Below are 12,246 nucleotides of genomic sequence, written 5' to 3'. Positions count from 1 at the left end.
GTAGAGCTCTGTTCACATTTTAATGCCTATACAAATAATATTCTTTCTCTCTGATATGTTCTTCCTGACCTCTTCTACATAGCTCTCTCAGTAATCATCTCACATGGGAGTGTCCTCTGACCCCTTAATCTCGCCTTGCACAAATCTCTACTGTTACAGTAATTACACAGTATTTCTGTTGTTTATCTGTCTCTTTCACTGGACTATGAGCTCCATAAGGGCTTAGAATCAAACCTACTCACCTCCAAATGAACTGTGGCGTAAAAACTTCAATACTACTATATGAATCAAAATTTATAGTAAAGGGGCGCCTGGGTGGCTCCGTTGGTTAAGTGCCTGCCTTTGGCTCAGGTCATGATCCCAGGGTCCTGGGATCAAGTCCCGCATCAGGTTCCTTCCTCAGCGGGGAGCCTGCTTCTCTCTCTGCCTTTGCCTGCCACTCTGCCTGCTTGTGCTCACTCTCTCTCTCTCTCTTTCTGACAAATAAATAAAATCTCTTAAAAAAAAATTTACAGTAAGTAAGAAAATAAATAGGCCATTCAGATTCCATACAATGTAAAAGCATGTTCATTTTTGCATTCACTCAGTCAACAAACATTAATTTAGTACCTACTAGGGGCCAGGCACTATGCCAAGCCCTAGAGCATTGGTGATGACAATACGGACATATACACAAAAAGCACAAGAAGAATTCTAAGCAGATACATCCCAGATGTTAAAATTGGCCATTAACTTTTAGAATCTTGGAAGATGTGAATAATTTGTATCTTTTCCTTTAAAACCACCTCTACTTTCATATTTGACATTAATGAAATGCATTAAATTTATAATCACAAACACACACACACACACATATGTGAGGTATCCTCCCAAAGTACAAATTCCTACCAGTCAGCAGAAATAAAACACCCATGGTAAATAATGTATAAATTTGCAAATCATAGCTAATGTGAAAGCAAAACAATTTTTGAGAACTTTTAATCAGATTCTAATTATAGAATTCTAATATAGGGGGACCTGAATGGCTCAGTTGGTTGAGCAACTGCCTTGGGCTCAGGTTATGATCCGGAAGTACCGGACTGAGCTCCACATCAGGCTCCCCGCTCAGAAGAGAGTCTGCTTCTCCCTCTCCTTCTGCCCCTCCCCCAACTTGTGTTTCCTCTCTCTCTCTCTCTAATAAATAAAATATCTTTTAAAAGTTTAAAAAATAAAATTTAATTTAAAAAAGAAAATAGGGGCACCTGGGTGGCTCAGTGGGTTAAGCCTCTGCCTTCGGCTCAGGTCATGATCTCAGGGTTCTGGGATCCAGCCCCACATCGGGCTCTCTGCTCAGCAGGGAGCCTGCTGCCCCCTCTCTCTCTCTGTCTGCTTCTCTGCCTATTTGTGATCTCTGTCAAATAAATAAAAAAATCTTAAAAAAAAAAAAAAAAGAAGAATTCTAGGGGAGCCTGGGTGGCTCAGTCGTTAAGTATCTGTCTTCCGTTCAGGTCATTATCCCAGAGTCCTGGGATCAAGACTGCATCAGGCTTCCTCATTGGCGGGAAGGCTGCTTCTCCCTCGCCAACTCCCCCTGCTTATATTCCCTCTCTCACTGTGTCTCTCTCTGTCAAATAAATAAATAAAAATTTTTCTTTGAAGATTTTATTTGACAGACAGAGATCACTTGTAGGCAGAGAGGTAGGTGGGGGAGGGGGGGAAGCAGGCTCACTGCCAAGCAGAGAGCCCAATGTGGGGCTCGATCCCAGGATCCTGGGATCACGACCTGAACCGAAGGCAGAGGCTTTAACTCACTGAGCCACTCAGGAGCCCCAATAAATAAAATTTAAAAAAATTTTTAAAAAGTGGGGTGCCTAGGTGGCTCAGTCGTTAAGTGTCTGCCTTCGGCTCAGGTCCTGGGTTTGAGCCCCACATTGGGCTCCCAGCTCAGAGGGAGGCCTGCTTCTCCTTCTCCCATTCCCTCCACTTGTGTTCCCTCTCTGGCTGTGTTTCTCTCTGTCAAATAAATAAAATCTCAAAAAAATAAAAAATTTTTTTAAAAGTTAAAAAAAGAATTCTAATACAAAGAATAAAACTAAAGTATGCAAAAATACTTTAGGACTTCCACAGTGCCTACTTTTGAAAAAGATCCCAGGCAAATTGTCCAAGGAAAACATTGACCACAATATCAATACCACCAGTTTTCCACACTACAGAAAGAAAATTATGTCACTGTATTCCACTTAAGGCAGAAGAGATGACAGCCTCTATACAATTTATCCAGAAGACAAATTACTAAATAACACCATATTTCATCTGTATAATGATTTACAGTTTATAGTTCACAAAATACTTCGACCTTCTTGTTCCCACTAGATAGATAAAAAGTGAAGGATTAAAATGGAGAAGGCCTTTCTAACTATCACTCAAAATCCAAAAGCCATAAAAGAAAAGATTAAGAAATTTGTCTACATAAAAAAGAAAAATCTGTCTGCATAAAAATACACCTAAATCTAAAAGTTTTTCATGGGTATAAAATAAAAGAAGTCAGTAGACAAATACCAAAATGGGAAAATACAGGAAAAATATCTATCATATATACATGAATTTTATAAAGTATATATGTGTGTATGTACACACGTATAATATATAAAGAGAGACATAGAAATCAGTAGAAAAGAGACCTATGACAACAGATAAATAAAAATTTAAGCAGGTAGTTTACAGAAAATGAAATATGAATAACTCAACATAAAAAGATGCTAAACTTTAACATAATTTTTTAAGACTTAAAACACTCTGAGGTACCATTTTTCTCTAACAGACTGGCAAAAATTCAACTTTGATAACAGCAAAGTGTAATTCTAACAACGCTGATCCTAAAGCCAGAGTGCTTAGTTTGAATTTCTACCACAGTACCTATATGATTTGGGCATATCTCTTAAATTCTCTTCCTGAATTTATTAACCTAAAAAAATAGAAATAATAATAGTACCTATCTCAAAGGAATATTAGTAAGCTTAAATATATATGTAAAAAAATATATGTAAAGCAGTCTGAATAGTACCTGGCACATAGTTAGCACCTTTTAAGTATAATCTAAGATACAGCTAATAATGGTGAGTTACAGACAATGTATATTAAAACAACCTCCAAGGAAAGCAATTTGGCAAAATTTCATAGTTATAAATGCATATATCCTTTAACTTAAAAATCCCACTTTCTGGGGTACCTGAGTGGCTCAGTTGATTAAGCACCTGCCGTAGGCTCAGGTCCCAATCCCTTGGTCCTGGGATCAAGCTCCACCCAAGCTCCCTACTGAGCAGGGAGTCTGCTTCTCCCTCTCCTGCCCGAACCTCTGCTCATACTCTGTCTCTCAAATAAATAGAACTTTAAAAAAAAAAAAAAAAAAAAAGAGGGGTGCCTAGTTGGCTCAGTCATTTAAGTGTCTGCCTTTGGCTCAGGTCACGATCTCAGGGTCCTTAGATCGAGCCCCGAGTAGGTCTCCTTACTTCATGGGGGAGACTGTTTATCCCTCTCCCTCTGCCACTCTCCCTGTTTGCACTCTCCTGCTTTCTCTCTCTCTGTCAAATAAATAAATAAAATCTTTTTTAGAAAACCAATTTAAAAAATTTTTTAAATTATCACAAATAGGCCTCTAACTGAAAAAACCACCCACTCTGAGTACTTGGCAAAAACAATACTAATGAGACACTGAAGTCATCCATATGATGACTTGGAAAATAGTATAATACCCATTGTTGGTCCAAAACATTCAGCATCACCCACACTATACACATTGTAATAATTGGGCTTCATTTACTGGAAGAAGATGAAATGCTCATAAAGGCCCTTATCATAGGTTTCAAATTCCAACACAATGTTCATTTTGCTGAACAATTAAGTGTACAACACTAAGAATATATCTATAAACACTTCCACACAGGGGAAAAAAATTAAGTCAGCTTTCTACTCTAAGTAAGCCAGGGAATGAGTACATGTAAATATGCAATTTTCCTTTTACAATTAACATAAGCACAGGGATGCCTCAGTGGCTTAGTCGGTTAAGACTCTCCCTTCGATTCAGGTCATGATCTCAAGGTCCTGGGACGAGTCCCACATCAGGCTTCTTGCTCAACATGGAGCCTGCTTTTCCCTCTGCCTGCCACCATCCCCCTGCTTGTGTGTGTGCTCTCTCTTTCTGACAAATAAATGAAACGTTAATAAAAAAAATTAACATAAGCATAAAATGTTACTGGAGATTCTGGGGTAGAAAGTCCCTAGCTTAGTCTCTCAACATATATACACTTTAAAACAATTAAATAGGCCTACCATATACCAAATCTCAAAAGATTTTTGTTTGAGACCATCCCAAATATATATCTGTATGAGAGAATAAGATATCATAGATCCACGGCACAGGAACTTGATATTAATTCACACAAACATCTGTATCACCTAGTACTGCTTTTTTTTTTTTTAATTTTTCAGAGGGCAAGAGCGTGAGAGAGCACAAGCAGGGGAAGCGGCAGGCTCCATGCTGAGCAAGAAGCCTGATGAGAGATTTGATCCCAAGACTCTGGGATCATTACCTGAGCTGGAGGCAGGCGCCTAACCAGCTGAGCCACCAAGGTGTCCCCCAGTACTACTTTCTAACAAGTAATAAGGAACCTCCAATTCAATCCTGAGTCCCTCAGGTCTGAGCAGCCCCACCTATAGAACCCACTATCTCCTCTTTTCCATTTCCTGCTATCATACTAGACAATTATGATATCCATACCAATGACATATTCAGCATACTTCACAGCCCCACAACCTCCCACTAATTCAATAACCTGTACTTCCATTCCCCTTCAACAGCACTATAACAGTTATATCCTAGAGTTTTGGGGGGTCTTTTGTTTGTTTGTTTAAGATTTTATTGATTTATCTGACAGAGAGAGAACACAAGCAGGGGGAGCTGCAAAGGGAGAGGGAGAGCAGGCTCTCTGCTGAGCAGGGAGTTAGATGCTGGACTCAATCCCAGGACCCTGGGATCGTGACCTGAGACAAAGGCAAACGCTTAACCAACTGAGCCACGCAAGCACCCCATACCCTGTTTGTTTGTTTTTTATCTTGAAATAACAAACTCTCAGCTGTCCCATTCTGTATTTCTTTATCATTATATATTTTTCAGCAATCTCTACACCAATTGTGGGGCTCAAAATTACAACCCCAAAAGCCGCACACTCCTCCTCTAACTGAGACAGCAAGGCACCCCTCCCACTCCATATTTCTTTTTTTTAATATTTTATTTATTTATTTGACAGAGAGAGGTCATAAGCAGGCAGAGAGGCAGGCAGAGAGAAGAGGGGGACGCAGGCTCCCCGCCTAGCAGAGAGCCCGATGTGGGGCTCAATCCCAGGACCCCCAAGATCATGACCCAAGCCAAAGGCATAAGCTCAACCTACAGAGCCACCCAGGCGCCCCCATTCTGTATTTCTTAAAGAACCTGGTCTTCAACCACATTTGTTTTTGAAAGAATTTATTTATTTATTTGACAGAGGAAGACACAGTGAGAGAGGGAACACAAGCGGGTTGGGGGTGGGAATCAGAGAAGGAGAGGCAGGCTTCCCGCTGAGCAGGGAGTCTGATGCAGGGCTCCATCCCAGGACCCTGGGATCATGACCTGAGCAGAAGGCAGACTTTTTTTTTTTTTTTAAAGATTTTATTTATTAATTTTGACAGAGAGAGATCACAAGTAGGCAGAGAGGCAGGCAGAGAGAGTGAGAGGGAAGCAGGCTCCCTTCAGTGCAGAGAGCCCGACGTGGGACTCGATCCCAGGACCCTGAGATCGTGACCCGAGCCAAAGGCAGCGGCTTAAACCACTGAGCCACCCAGGCGCCCCAGAAGGCAGACTTTTAACAACTGAGCCACCCAGGCACCCACCCCTCAACCACATTTCTTTTTTTTTTTTTTTTTTAATATTTTATTGATTGACAGACAGAAATCACAAGCAGGCAGAGAGGCAGGCAGAGAGAGAGGAGGAAGCAGGCTCCCTGCGGAGCAGAGAGCCCGATGCGGGGCTCGATCCCAGGACCCTGAGATCATGACCTGAGCTGAAAGCAGAGGCTTTAACCCACTGAGCCACCCAGGCGCCCCCCCTCAACCACATTTCTGATTGTCTCCTTATTCTCCAAGTACACTGGCCCCTCTGAAGGATTTCCTTCTTAAAAACCCAGCTTGGACTCTCAAACTCCACCATAACTCCCACAGTATCACTAGCACTGTATAGTTACTCTCCATCTTCTCTTCCCTTCTTATATATTACAATTCTGGATCAACCCAACCTTATCTTTTCTGCACTCCCACTTCTTAAGCTGCTGGGGATAATGCAAAATCCATGCTACTGGGCCCATTACAAATATATTATATCTAACTTTTACTGGGCCCTCAATGTGGTCAGCAATCTTTTTTTTATCCTTAATCTATTTTCATGTTCCACTGAAGATTTCCATGGCCCTAATACTCACTGTAGCTCCTCAGTCTCCAGAAATAAGTGACCTCTCTAAAGGTAACTAATCACATCAAGAAAGTAAGACCATCTGTCAAATTCCCCCACCTTCTTTTCCTTCTACCACACCATTATCCATCTTAACTTCTAACCTTTTAGTATCAAAAAATGAAATGCCCTGGAGCCCTACTCAATCTCTGTCTCACTATCTCTCTCAAAAAAAATCCTTTTAAAAAATAAAAGAATGAAATGCCCAAGATATTTCCTAGGTAAATTTTCCCCTCAACCTACAAAACTGTTTCACCAATACTTTAAAAAAAAAAAAAGTGCCATAGTGGAAAGTTCATGTTCTTGCCTGCGGTCTTCCCAGTTGTAAAAGAGGAATACTGATACCTACACCACAAGGCTGTTAGGATCTATAAAGCATCTTTACAGTACCTGACGTAGAATATATTCTCAATAAAAATGTTACCATCAGCTCTCTTTCACAACCACACTTGCTGAAAGAGTAATTTTACTCACTGTCTCCTATTTGTTCCTCAATCCATCATGATCTATTGCTTGCATTTCCACCATTGCACAAGTCAAAGTGTCTTTTAGAGGAAACAAGTGATCTCTTAATTGCTAAATTCAGTGGTTTCCTTCTAATCGTCATTCTACTTGAGCTTTGTAGCACCTGACAGTGGTGGTAATCCCCTCCCATCTTGAAACCCTTCTTCCTTTGGTCTCTATTGTAATACTATTCTGTTCTTACTCTTGTCCCATTCCTTCAACCTCTCTTTCTCCATGTCTATTACCCTTCAAACAATGATGTTCCTTCTGGTCCTTAACCCTTTTCTTCTCTTCTTTCAGTATTACTACCCCATACTAAGTCTTTAAATATCCCTGTTATATTCTCTCTTGACCCTCAAATTTATGTACTCATTTTTTTAAGATTTTATTTATTTATGTGAGAGAGAGAGTGTGAGAGAGCACAAGACAGGAGAGGGTGAGAGCAAGAAGCAGGATCCCCACCGAGCAAGGAGCCTGACACAGGACTCGATTCTAGGACTCCAGGATCATGACCTGAGACGAAGGCAGTCACTCAAACAAGTGAGCCACCCAGGCACCCTCAAATTTATGTATTCAGTTCCAACCTCTCTCCCAATTTTCAGACCCAAATTTCCAGCAAACCACAGTAATATCTGAAAAACACCCCAAATTAAACATGTCCAAAACAAAATTCCTGGCCTTCCCTCCAAACTGATTCTTCACAGGCGCCTGGGTGGCTCAATGGGTTAAGCCTCTGCCTTCTGTTTAGGTTATGATCCCAGGGACCTGGATTGAGCCCCAGATTGGGCTCCCTGCTCAGTGGGGAGCCTGCTTCTCTCTCTCTCTCTCTCTCTCTGCCTACTTGTGATCTCTCTCTCTGTCAAATAAATAAATAAAATCTTGGGCGCCTGGGTGGCTCAGTGGGTTAACTCTCTGCCTTCGACTGGGGTCATGATCTCAGGGTTCTGGGATCGAGTTCCGCATTGAGCTCTCTGCTCAACAGGGAGCCTGCTTCCCCTCTCTCTCTGCCTGTCTCTCTGTCTACTTGTGATCTCTCTCTGTCAAATAAATAAATAAAATACTTTAAAAGTTTTTTTTTTTTTTTTTTTTTTTTTTTTTTTTTTTTTTTTTTTTTTTTTTTTTTTTTTTTTCTTTTTTTTTTAAAGGATTTTACTTATTTATTTGACAGATAGAGATCACAAGTAGGCAGAGAGGCAGGCAGAGAGAGAGGAGGAAGCAGGCTTCCCGCCAAGCAGAGAGCCCGATGCGGGACTCGATCCCAGGACCCTGAGATCATGACCTGAGCCGAAGGCAGCGACTTAACCCACTGAGCCACCCAGGCGCCCCAAATAAAATACTTTAAATAAATAAAAATTTTAAATAAATAAATAAAATCTTAAAAAAAAAAAAAAAAAAAAAACTGCTTCTTCATGTTCCCTATTAAAATCAACACTACCAGTGCATCCCAGCAGCGAAGTCAGAGACCTCCCACTACTGCTCCCAACTCTGGAAACCTCGTGGAATTTAAACCTCCTAGAAGTGCATGTCATTCTCTTCATTTTCCTCCCACCATTCCAGTTCATCCACTCTGGCCTGGATTAGCACACTGGTTTCCTGCCTACCTAGGCTTTCTGCCTCCACACTGTCTTCACTTTCAATTCTTCCTTCACATGCTCAGCAGAGATAATCAATCATACCAAACTCTTGCTTACAAAACCCTCAGTGGCTCCCCATACCTACAGAATAAAGTCCAAATTCTTCAGCAAGGTTTTCTCAGAGTTGTAAACGGAAAGGTCTTTAAATCAAACAAACATGAGTTTCGTTTCTAGCTAAATCTAAATACTGGGTTAGTCCAGGATCTTCCAAGTGAAGCGTAAAAAGCAGAAGAGCGAAAAGGAAGGATGGGAAGAATAAGGATGACAGAGAAGAGAAAAGAGGGGGAGGCAGTAGTGTCTTGCGGCGGGGGGCGGGGGGAAGGCGGGCAGAGTACTTTCTAACGTAGAAAGGGAAAGTTCCCAGGAAAGAGGATGTTTGGGGGAAGTAAAGTGAGGGAGTCCAGGTCTCTGAGGGACGAGGAAGGTTCTCAGTGCGGAGTTGGAGCTCTCTGAAGCAAGAGTTCTTCCTGAGCCTCTGAAGTGAGAAAAGTCCCTGAGAGGACTCAAGGACTGGGTCCCTGCTACCAAGGAACTTTTAAAGGGTTCCCGGCCTCTGAGGCGAGGAAGCGGAGGTGGGATGGGGGCTGTCCCGGGACCCTGAAGAAAGTGAAAAGGGAAGGAAAACAGATCGAGGAGTATCCCCAGCCGCTCAGAGGACCCTGGGAAGTAAAGGGGTCCTGTCGGTGCTGAGAGACCCTAGTGCCAATGCTCCGGAGCCGCGGCGGTGGAGGAGCCGTGCGCCCGGGCGCGCGGGCCGTGGCGCCGGGGGTTTGTGCCCTATGCGCTCTCTCGGCGTTACCTGAGGCGGGACTGAGCAGCCAGAAGGGTGCCTGCGCGGGCGGGAGGCAGAGGCAGCAGCAAAGTGGGAGCATAGTAGTCCTCACAGCTCCGAGGCGGCAGAGGCTCTTAGCCCGCGGAGGTGGTGGGGGTCCCTCGAGCAGAAGCAGGCGACTCGGCGGAACTAGCGGCAGCGAAGGACGAGGAGGCTACTGCCATGGCCCCGCAGTCGGGACCGTTCCCCCCCGTCTGTTTGGCGGGGCCAAGAGAATGATCCCAACGGCGAGTCTGAAAAGGGAGCTGAATCTCCGAGGAGCTCCGCAGCTGCCCGCGACTGAAACGCCTGCCCCGCCAGGCAGGGGGACTGGGGCGGGGCTAAAGGCGAGCACGCCCCTCTCCTCAAGCCTCCGAGCAGCCAATCAATCGTCAATTTTTGATAAACGAGCTAGCGGAATTACCCAATTAGCACTAGGAATGCCACGTGGTATGAGGGTGGCCTCAATAGGCGTCCGGGAAAGCCAATCAACAGCCCTCGGCGCCAACTCCAGGAGACGAAGAGAACCAATAGGAAGGAAAAGGAGGTTAAAAACAGAACAGGCAGTGTGTTAGGAAGGCGGAACCAAAGAGGAGGGAATACACCTGGGGGAAACGCAAGTCCCCAAGCCTCCGGCGCTGGGAGGAGAGCAGTAAACACTGGAGGGAACAATCATTGGTAATTAATAAAACCAACAGAAAATGGATTCGACTGACACGGATTTTCAGTTGGTGAAGGGTATATCTAAGTATTCAGCTACCTGAATAAAGAAAAGAGAAATGAACGCAGAGTCCTGCAGAACCTCAGTATAGTGGAAAAACTGATGATCAACTATTATTAGCTACCTGAGATGGTAAAAGCAATGGGTAGGGTTAAAATGCTGAGGCAACTATTAATCAAGACTGAGATTCGATTCGGTGAAGGCTTCTTGGAGGAGATAACAGTTGAGCTGGCTTGAAAACTGAAGATTTTGAAAGAGCTGCATAGGGGATAAGAATTCTGCTCCTGTTCAACATGCACATACTTCCTTCCTCATGCTTCCTATATACCTGGACTTGAATGTCCTCATAATCTCACGCCTGAGCAGATTGGAACAGGGCTAGAGCTCCCAATGCTAAAGCAGGCAAAGAAACACTGGAGCATGGGCCTTCCTGCACCAGTACTCCCTTGGATTAGAGACTTCCTTTCAAATATCTTTAGACTTGCCTCCTACGGGAAGGGTCTTGACTGATGAGTGGGATTTGAATAGGAGCATAAGTAGTGTGCATTCCTGTGGCAATAAAGTTTAAGAAACGTGTGTATGAATTCATTCATATGTGGAATCTAAAAAACAACGAATGAATAAACAAAAAGCCTAACTGGAGCCGTAAATATAGAGAACAAACTGGGGCGCCTGGGCGGCTCAGTCATTAAGCGCCTGCCTTCCGCTCAGTCATGATTCCAGGGTCCCAGGATCCAGCTCAGCGGGACTCCTGGGGCTCCCTGCTCAGCGGGAAGCCTGCTTCTCCCTCTCCCCCTCCCCATGCGTGCATTCCCTCCCTCACTGTCTCTGTGTCAAATAAATAAATAAAATCTTTACAAAAATTACAGAGAACAAACTGATGGTTGCTGGATAGGACAGGGACAAAATGGGTGAAGGGGAGTGGGAGAGACAAGCTTTCAGCTATGGAAGAAAAAGTCATGGGGCGCCTGGGTGGCTCAGTGGGTTAAAGCCTCTGCCTTCAGCTCAGGTCATGATCCCAGGGTCCTGGGATCGAGCCCCACATTGGGCTCTCTGCTCTGAGGGGAGCCTGCTTCCTCCTCTCTCTCTCTCTCTGCCTGCCTCTCTGCCTACTTGTGATCTCTGCCTGTCAAATAAATAAAATCTTTAAAAATAAAAAAAAGAGGGGCACCTGGGTGGCTCAGTGGGTTAAAGCCTCTGCATTCGGCTCAGGTCATGACCTCAGGGTCCTAGGATAGAGTCCCACATTGGGCTCTCTGCTTGGCAGGGAGCCTGTTTCCTTCTCTCTCTGCCTGTCTCTCTGCCTACCTGTGATCTCTCTGTCAAATAAATAAATCTTTTAAAAAAGAAAGAAAGAAAGAAAAAGTCATGAGAATAAAAGGCACAGCATAAGGAATATCGTCAATGTTATTATATTAGCGTTGTGTAGTGACAGATGGTAGCTACACTTGTGGTGAGCATACCATAATGTATAAACTTGTCCAATCACTAATGTTGTACCTAAAACTAATGTAATGTAACATTGTGTGTCAACTACATTTAAATAAAAAAAAATTTTTAAAGAAACATATGATAGGAGATAAGAATGGAGATTAAATGTGAATTGAGTTTAAATGCTTAATTTGTCCTTTCTTTTTTATGCTCTGAGAGCTGTCAACGGTTCTTGAACACAGTACCCTTAACAGGATACTCTTTTAGTTAGATTAATTGGTAGCTCACAGTTATCTCCAGAAGGAGAAAAGAAATCACCCCAGCCCAGGACGGTTGGCCCAAAGCCTTTTCCCTATCATTCTTCTGGCAATACATGATGTGCTGCCACCTGGTGACAGTTCAAATACCATTGTTCCACGTTGCTATTGAATTTTTCTGTTGTTGAAGCCCAGGCACACTTGCAAACCTGTCTCGCAAAAAGCCAGATGCAAAGAAGTTGATAAATAAGTACAGCTTTCTACCAAGCAGAATTGAATAACGCCATCATACCAGACATTATCATATGCCCAGTGAAAGATGTAAAAGACTAGGATTACTTGTACCTTGAGAAGGAAAATGAGTCTTGATT

At 43.2% G+C, this 12,246-nt stretch overlaps 1 protein-coding gene across 2 annotated transcripts in view; it reads right to left on the bottom strand.

The window, feature by feature from the left end:
• Positions 1–9,804, bottom strand: part of TESK2 (testis associated actin remodelling kinase 2) — a 133,850-nt gene extending 124,046 nt beyond the window's left edge. For both annotated transcript variants that reach the window (XM_046009983.1, XM_046009992.1), the window contains exon 1: positions 9,455–9,804. The gene's annotated coding sequence lies outside the window, so the exon portion shown is untranslated. The remainder of the gene's footprint in view (positions 1–9,454) is intronic.
• Between the last annotated feature and the right edge of the window lie 2,442 nt (positions 9,805–12,246).

Source organism: Meles meles, chromosome 1 (genome assembly GCF_922984935.1).
Source record: "Meles meles chromosome 1, mMelMel3.1 paternal haplotype, whole genome shotgun sequence".
Classification (NCBI taxonomy): Eukaryota; Metazoa; Chordata; class Mammalia; order Carnivora; family Mustelidae; genus Meles; species Meles meles.
This window is presented reverse-complemented; position numbering and strand designations above follow the sequence as displayed.